Source organism: Nyctereutes procyonoides, unplaced genomic scaffold (assembly GCF_905146905.1).
Source record: "Nyctereutes procyonoides isolate TBG_1078 unplaced genomic scaffold, NYPRO_anot_genome, whole genome shotgun sequence".
Lineage (NCBI taxonomy): Eukaryota > Metazoa > Chordata > Mammalia > Carnivora > Canidae > Nyctereutes > Nyctereutes procyonoides.
The window spans coordinates 7,437,925-7,447,233 of NW_026575148.1; positions in this window are offsets into that span (position 1 = coordinate 7,437,925).

Genomic DNA, 9,309 nt, shown 5'->3' on the forward strand with positions numbered 1-9,309 from the left:
TGAAAAGTGTGAAGCTAAAGTGATAATGTGCAAAAATAATTTAGTAAGAGATCTTTGCTGTTGGTAGTAGCCACATACTAATTGAATAAATTTCACTGGGTGTACATTGGTATTTAAAGTGATAATGCCCCCCTTTAAGTTGTCATAGCAAAATAATTTTAAAGATAATTTATTAACTGAAATGTTTTTGGTTTGTTTGTTACCTTGAAATCAGGGCCATTAAAACTGAGAATAAGGCAAGTTGCTCTTTGTTTCTGATTCTGTCCTTCTAATTTTACCTTGAATAAGTCCCTTCTTTTATGGGTAAAATGATTTTAGGTGACTTAAATGCTCTGGATATTTGAATTATGATTTCTCTTCAACTGAGCCAACATAAAAAAATGTAAAAAAATGTAAAAAGTATAAGCTATGATATGATTTACCTGCCAAAGAATATTGGTCTCTAACAAAGATACATTTCTTAAAGACAAGAACTGTCCAAAATGTTAATGATTTGTTACAACTCTGACTTCTGGTGAAAATAGCAGTACTGGAGTCAGCGTATTGTGTTAAACTTCAATAGTATAGAAAGCCAAGCAGCATGATTTAGCTTTGTCAAATGTTGACAAATCATGCAGGGAGGAAGAGGTCTGTCCTCTGTAATCTTGATTGGATCAGTACTTTTGCCTCATTTTTAGGTTCCTGAATCTTTAAAAAAAAAAAAAAAGTTTTTATTTTGTGACTTTAAAGTTAAGCTTTTTTTTTTTTTACATACTCACTGTAAGCATATAGGTTTGAACAGATCGATTGATGTTATTTTTGAATATTTGCCAAAACAGGAACATGCCATTGGAAATTTACTTTAAAAATAGATATTGGGGGGCACCTGGGTGGCTGAGTCATTTAAGCATCTGCCTTTAGCTCAGGTCATGATCTCGGGGTCCTGGGACTGAGCCTCACATCAGGCTCTCTGATCATTGAGGAGTATGCTTTTCCCTCTCCCTCTGTGCTCTCTTTCAAAAAACAAAACAAAACGAAAACTTAAAAAAAAAAATAGAAAATTTGAGAGCCTTTTTGGTATGCAATGACAATGATCCCTGAAAGTTTACTGTAAAATATTCAAGTGTTAGCTCAGAATAAGCTCTTTAAAATTTATTTTTAACTTATATGCAGTAAAATTTATTCTTTTTGTTTTATGTATATGATAAACAGGGCAGTTCTATCACTGCTGAAAAACTCCTTCATACCTTTTTCCTTGACTCTTTTGACAACCACTGATGTGTTTTCTATCCTTATGGGTTTTGCTTCTCTGGAATGTCACATAAATGGAATCATACAGATGCAGCGTTTTTAGTGTGGCTTCTTTCACTTAGCATAATGCATTTGAAATTCATTCATCCATGTTGTTGTGTGTATCTGTAGTTTGTTCCTTTTTATTGATGAATGATATTTCATCATATGGATGCTCCACAGTGTTTTTAGCCACCGACTGAAAAACATTTGCATTGTACCCAGTTTTTGGTGATTCTGCATAAAGCCACTATAAATATTCACAATGGTTTTGAAGTCAATGTAAGTCTTATTTCTCTTGGGCAAATACCTAAGAGTGGAATTAACTGCCTATAGTGAGTGTGTATTTAACTTCATAATAAACTGCCAGATTATTTTCCTAAAGGGTCAGTACCATTTTGCATTTGAGAGTTCAGGTTTCTCTGCATACTAACCAGCACTTCATATTGTTACTCTTCTTGTTTTTAATTTTAATTATTCTACAGAGTGTATATTAGTATCATATTGTGGTTTAATTTGAATTTCCCTCATGACTAATGATATAGAATATTTTTTCCTGTGCTTATTTGCTTTCCTCATATCTTCTTGGCTGAATTGTCTTTTCACATCATTGGCCCATTTAAAACATTTGGTTGTTTCATATCATTGAGGTTTGAAAATTCCATATATATATAATTCCACATATTTATAGAAGTTCTTTGTCAGATATGTGATTTGCAAATGTTTTACTCTAGTCTGTGGCATATTTTAAATTCTTTTATAATGTCTTATTCAGAGTAAAATGTGTCTTTTTATAGGACAAAGAAAACATTTTTAATTTTGATGGAGTCTCAATTTATCAAGTTCTTATGGATAGTGCTTTTGGTGTTATACCTAAGAATTTTGCCTAGCTAAAAGTCACAAAAATTTTTGCATATGTTTTCCCTAAATGTTTTACAGTTTTATATTTATATTCGGTCTGTGGCCCATTTTGAGTTAATCTTGGAGTAAGATATGAGGTATATGTCTACGTCCTTTTTTTTTGCATTTGGATATGTACAAAAGATGATCTTTTCTCCACTGAATTGCGATATCTATGTCAAAATTAACTGATCATAGTATTTATGTGGTTGTATTTCTGGACTCTCTATTCTTTATTGCTCTATGTGTCTATCTTTTCAATGATATCACGTGATGGCATTATTGTAGCTGTATAGTAGAATTAACTTTCAAACATCTTTGCTAGAAAGAAACCAGTCTTCTGCAGTACACTAGTCAAATTCCTTTGAGACTTTCTTCCAAGCAAATGGATCACTTCTCAACAATTTTAATGTTTCTGTCTTCATTCAGTTATATACTAATTATAAATTCAGAATAGGCCATAGTCATACTTCTTATATTCCTTCAGTGGATTGAAAAAGACTCCCATGGACTGTGGGATTCAGTTAGGGCTTTCTCTACATCACAATCAAAATGCAAAAATTTGGGGCACCTGGGTGGCTCAGTCAAACTTCTGACTCTTGATTTTAGTTTAGGTCATGATCTCCAGTCTCTATTTAAGATTGAACCCCTCATTAAGATTCTCTCTCTTCCCTTTCTTCTGACCCTCCCCACCTTCTCTTTTTCTCTCTCTCAAATTAATCAGTCAATGAAATATTTTCAAAAGCACAGTTTTCTAAGCTACTCCTCTGTAGAAGTTCCCTAAATGGGCTTGCCCTCTTTTTTATAGGACCCACTACCCAGCCTTAGCTGCCTGAACCCTAACACCCATGGACAACCAGATTCCTGTCTGGTGGAGTGACAGTTGGTGGAAACCAGCTGTTATGATTCATCCCATTTAAGATTTCTGTCTTAGTGACAGAAGTGACACTTATAGAGCCAGGCTGAATGGTGTCTGATTGGGCAAATTTTATGAAAGAGGTTTGATTTTTAGTGACTCAGCAATTGAAATTTTTATTTTTTAACAGGTACATTCCAGGTTCTAGAGTATGTATGAGCTTAGTTATATAGATAAATGTTGTTTTCATCAAATGTTTATACCGGCTGTTATTTTTTCCTAAAACAAACAAACAAACATGGAAACTTCTATAAAAAAGGTTCTTGCATTACCAATTCTTTAATAGTTTTACAAGCTTTTACATTTCTGATATCATCCAAAAGGCAAAAATTCTGTGCCCAAGATCTTACTTGTTACATTTTGGATTTGGTGAAAGAAATCTTACGGCCTAAGGGGATAACCTCACATACTGTGAGGACATGACATGGCTTTTCTCCTGGAATGTTGGAGCCAATTTCATCCCTCTTCACTTTTCTTTGGTCAGTTTCTTAGTTCAGATGAACTTATGAATATTATTTAAAAGCAGAATATCTGTTAGGAGGTTGAAGAAATTTGCAACCATAGGGACAAGTTTTTGTGCTGGTCAGTCAGTAAATATACTGAGAAGAACAATATAAGAAAAATACATTGCAAAATACTGATAAGGGAAAAGTGTACTAGGCTTTATGAGTGATCTCAAATTAACATCATCTGTACTTCTGGGAATATGAGAGAGCATCATGATGAAGGAGAATGACAGTGATTAATTTGGGGACATAGCAGTTGTAGTACCAGTCCTGTGCAGGGACTGGGATAGAGCCTGTTACTGCAGCTTTGTACAGGATGCGCAGATTTCTGTAGCAATGCTGTATAGCATCTGTGCTACATGCTGAATCATGCCCCTAAATATGAGAAAGTCAAATTGTGGCTGGAATTTTTCTAACACTAACAAGTGCTAGTTTCCTATAGTTGAAGTCATGCCAGAAGTTCAACATTTTATAACATTTGGTAGTAATAAGTGATTTTTAGCTTTGGATTGGTGATACCCTAGGGCAAAAGTTCTCAAACCTCAGTGTGCATAAGAATCCCCTGGGGAACTTGTTAAAATTTAGGTTCCTGGGCTCTGGCCCTCAAAGGTTTGATTTAGTAGGTCTGGGAATTGACCAAGAATCTGCATTTCAACAACAACTTCACTCAGTTTGGCACCCTGAGTCATCTCTCAAGAAGTTGCAAAATTTTCCTAGGGAAAATTGTTGTTCCTCAACTGATTTTTTTTTTTTTTTAAAGTAGCCTGAACTCACAACCTTGAGATCAAGACTCAGGTTCTTAACTGAGTGAGCCACCCTGGTGCCCCCTCAACTGAATTTACAATACTATTTCACTTAGCACAGTAGTGTTATGAAATTTAATCATTGAGCTTCAGAGTTCCAATAGATTGGATTAGATTAGATAGATTAATCTCTGAGCTTCAGAGATTAGCAATAACTAGTTTAGATTCCCCAGGTATAAACTAAGTAAGATATAAATGCAATGAAAAAAAAAAAACATGCAATGAGCAGTATGTATAGCCTCAAGTTGGATTTATTTCAATTAGAAATTATTAGTTACACAATTTCCATTTCTAGGTCATCTGTGCCTCCACAGATGGTATTGGATAAGGAAGGTAGACCAGGCATAGATATCTAGGGAATTTCACAGGGTTCTTTATAATCATTTATTGCCTACTGTGCCCTTAATGATGTTACTCAGGATCCCATTAAGTTAGCTGTGAATATACTAATTGGTCCCTTGACTATAGCCAGGGAGTGTCAAATCCTGTCCCTCCACCCCATTTTGGCTATGTTGGAGACAAGATAGAAATTGTTGCCTGTGTAAGGGTACTTTTCTTTCTGGGAACAAGGCACCTGTGGGCCAAAGGAAATTTCTTAAAACACAGCAGGAATCCCTAGAGAATCTTTGTCTAATTCAGACAAGCACTTATGACCTACTTTTAAAAGTAATTTGAAAATCCCATCAAACATAAGCAATCAAAATCCCAATTTTCTACCAGGTATTCTATAGACCTAGCATGGCATCATTTCTGCCTGCCCATATGAACAGCATAAATATGTTTTGGACAGGCTTTTTCCCTTCCTTTGTTGATACTTAGGTAAAATGGAGCATTTCTAGTTACTGGACTCAAAGCAACTGTAGAAGTGAATACAATGCGATGTAAATTGGTTCTTTTTGTACATAAGAAGGGAATCAAATTTGCCAACTTGGTATTTAAATTCAGACAAAGTACTGCAGTTTACAGAATTAAAACACCTAAGCCAGAGCTTATTTTTCCTTCCTTTGAAGCCTTTAGCTTGTGGTTTATAAATGCATCTGGCTTATATGAAACTTTTTTAACTTTTCAAAGCGAAATTTTAACAAGGCAAAGAATTTCACAAAATCTTCCAGAGTTGAAAGGTACATTAAAGAATATCCAATACTATTTCTTACTTAATTTTTGAATCTCATCTTGCTTCTATTTTAACTCTCCCACTAAATTGTTAGCTTCATAAGGAAAAGCTTCCTACTCGTTTGCATATTTAATACCATGAGATTTTATTAATAATCAAGTTCAGCTTCTTGAGGAAGGTTTCATTTTGCACAATTGGCCAAATAAATATTTGTGAATTTGATCAATCAATAAGTTGGCAGATGGCTTTTTTCATTCCGTTTTGCTTTTGCAAAGGTTTGGCTGCCATATTGGCTCAGTTTAGATATTTGTCTTGTCTCTTGCCAGGTGTGTGACTTTGGGCAAGTTACTTAACCTCTCTGTGCCTTAGTTTTCTTTGCTGTAAGATGGCACTCAAAAAATGATAGCATGATCCTCATCACTACCAGCAGGCCTGGCTGTTTGCATTTTAATCATTTCAGATTTCTGTTATTTCTTCTATTTGCACTGGTGTCTTTAGCTAACCCTACAATCAGTCTGGATTTTCTGCATTTATTCATTTCTGGCTATATTTTGTCCAGTAGAATTCTGCATTATGAAGAATTGAATGGCAGTGATCTAGGCTCTGGGAAGGAGGCTTAAAGGGTTGTGAGATTGTGTAACATAACATAGGCTGTGATGCAGCCTGTTATGATCTCAGATTTGCCACTTACTTCACTTTACCTCACAAACCTCAATTTCTTATAGATAGAGTGGAGATGATAATAGTACACTTGGAATGAGGTATAGCATTAAATGATTTAACATATGTAAAAGCACTCAAAATGATGACTAGTACATAAAAGAGATGCCATGCCCAAGCTCCATCCTGCGATTCTGATTAAATTGATCTGGAGTGGGGTTCAGGCCTCTGTATATTTAAAAACTCTTTGGGGGACTCTAATGTGCAGTGAGGAATGAGAACCACTAGACTAGATGATTCTCACAGTCTAGCCTAATTAGCAGGGTACAGACTTACATACTTAAGCTTCCTATCCTTTCATTTCATAGTTTAAGTTCTGTCTAGAAAATACTATGGGAAGACAGAACTTACTTGATGGCTGTTAAGAGTGTGACAAATTAATAGTTACAATTATTTAGTGTGTATATATTGGATATACTTTATTATGGTAAATTCCTCATGATTCAGAGTCAAGCAGTTTTTCAACAGAAACTGTAATAAGGAGTTTTTAGGCTGCTTTAACTTATTGTCCTACAACAAAATATGGAAATCACTGTTCAAAAAAAAATGACTTCATGATTCAGTTAACAAATTCAAGATATGTATGCTCATGTAGAGCAGAAGAGTAAATTAATTGGTGTTTAGAGTCTGATATGTTATAATGAACTGGGTTATCAAGTGGTGACTTAATTAGCTATTGAATGCATTAACACCCCATAAATGTGGGAAGTTCACACTCAAGTTTTGTCACTTCTGTCAGTGAACTGGTGGCAGTACCCAAAGGATCAAGGTGCATTTCTGAAAAAATCTGAGTGGTTCCTATTAAAAAATAATAAGTATCAGAGGCATTAGGGACCTATCATGTAATGGAACTAGTGTCCCCTATAATATGCACTACAGACAAACTGGGAAAATACAGAGAAATAGAAAGAAGAAAAATAAAACCACCAGCAAGCCCATACCGTAAAACAACCATTACTAAGAACTTTATATACCATCTTTTTATAGCCTCAATTCTATATAAGATTCAAAGTAGGATCTTACTACAGATGAAGTTTTGCATTTATCCCATTAAACAAACTCACTGAGAGCATCTTGCCAGACAAAACAGTTTTTAAACTTTGCTTTCTCCTAAGTTATACATGAGATATACTCAACAATATTATTGGTTCAAGATAAAGGATGCAAGTAAAAGGAAGATTGATTCTGCCCAGGGTACAGAAACAAGACAATGAAGAATAATGTGCTTTATTTCTGAATCTCATTTTTACTCATTAATAAATTATTTATGGAAAAAGTGTTTCAGAGGGAAGTGGTTTAAGTTCACTAGTGATCTTTTAGGGAATGGCTCAATAAGTAATAATTGTATGAATGAATTAAGGAAGAATTAAACATAAATAGTCCTCAAAACCTTAAATTGTTTTTCTCTCCTCAGACTTATTCCAAAGCCCCAGTATTTTCCCCCATTCTGCCGTTCAGGAATTTTAATTTTTAAAAATATAGAAAGTGTTACTCTTGGTCATACCTTCCTTTTTAAAATGTAGAAAATATGGAAGCATACCTGGGTAATAGTAGATATAAACACAAAGAATTAGGAGATAGGTGCTTATATTCCATGGTGGAAAGTCTCCTTTAAAGAGAGAGACAGGTAAAGCTTATCTTGCTGAGGGTTTCTTGGAGCCATCTTGTAATGAAGACTGCTTTTGGGACCCGTTAGAGTTCACCTTTGGGCCCATGCCCCTGCCATGCAGATGCTGGAAGTTCATCTTTGATTTCCAGTGACCTCTGCAGCACTGATTACATGATTTGCCAGGCCTAGTGCAAAGTGAAAATATGGAGCCCCCTGTTCAAAAAGCAAGAAAATTAAAATATAAAGCTTTTTCTTTTCTTCCACTGTCTTTTTCTCTATCTGTAATGGTGTTTTTATTTTCTATGTAATGTTTTATGGCCTTGGGCATGGGGATACTTGCCCAGCGAATGCAGATTGTCACAGGGTACCATCCTGTGGGTGGTAAGTACACATACCACCCACTGGCTGCTTGGTTTCCCCTCCCACCAGCCGCTGGATGTGCCCCTGTGTCCCCTAGGCCTGCCCTGTGTGGGAACCCATGGCGGATGAGGGACCTCTGAGGGTAGGGCAACCTCCCTACTGCAATGTGGTGGGTACCTGGATCAGCAGTAGGTGAAAGGCTGTTTTCCACCCACCAGTTGCCAGTGAACACCCCATTGTGCTGCCAGTCTGAGATGCAGATGGTTGCCAGCATACCTCTCTGAGTTGTCTCAGAGAACAAGGGAGCCCTTCTGTTTGTGCCCAGATCCCTGCTGGGGCTGGAGGGCAGCAGCAATTGCTGAATGAGAACCTGAAGGAATAGGATCCCAAAGTGCCAGAGCAGCTGAGAACCCATCCCAGCAAGGTAGGGAAGTATGCTGATTGTAAGCTGAGGCTCCATGCTCCCAGGGTATGCTCTGTGGTCTCATAGGACTTCATTTACAAAATGGAAACTCAAAGATAAAATTATTAAGAATTTCAAGGTGGAGTATTAAACCTCATGTTGGAGGAAGGTCTTCTAAACCAATACTTACAGAGTTAAACTGGCTGCATACAAGTGAAGCAGACCCTGAGCTTCTGGAATAACCTTCCTGACATCGAAATGAAGGAACTATTTTTTTTTTGATAGAATGAAAAATACTTGAATATCACTTTTATTTCTTATATAACAGTGCTTCTAAACTTTAATGTGCGTAAGAATTATATATGAGGTTCTTGTTTTCTAATTAGGGAGTTCTGGAGCCTGAGATTTGCATTTCTAACAAGCGGATGCCATCCATAGCTGGTCTGGAAACCACTCTTCCACACCTGCCTTCTTTAAAAACATTTTATTTGGAAATAATTAGAGACTCACAAGAAGTTGCAAAATTAGTAGACTCCTGTATAATAAATATTCTCTTAACTCCCGATGGTGACATCTTACATGTAATGCAAATACAATATGTGATAAGACTGTTATTATAATATCAAAACCAAGAAACTGACATTGATACTGTCAAATAACAAAAAATAATACAATTTAGCAATAAGTTTGATGTCTCTTATTAAAGGGA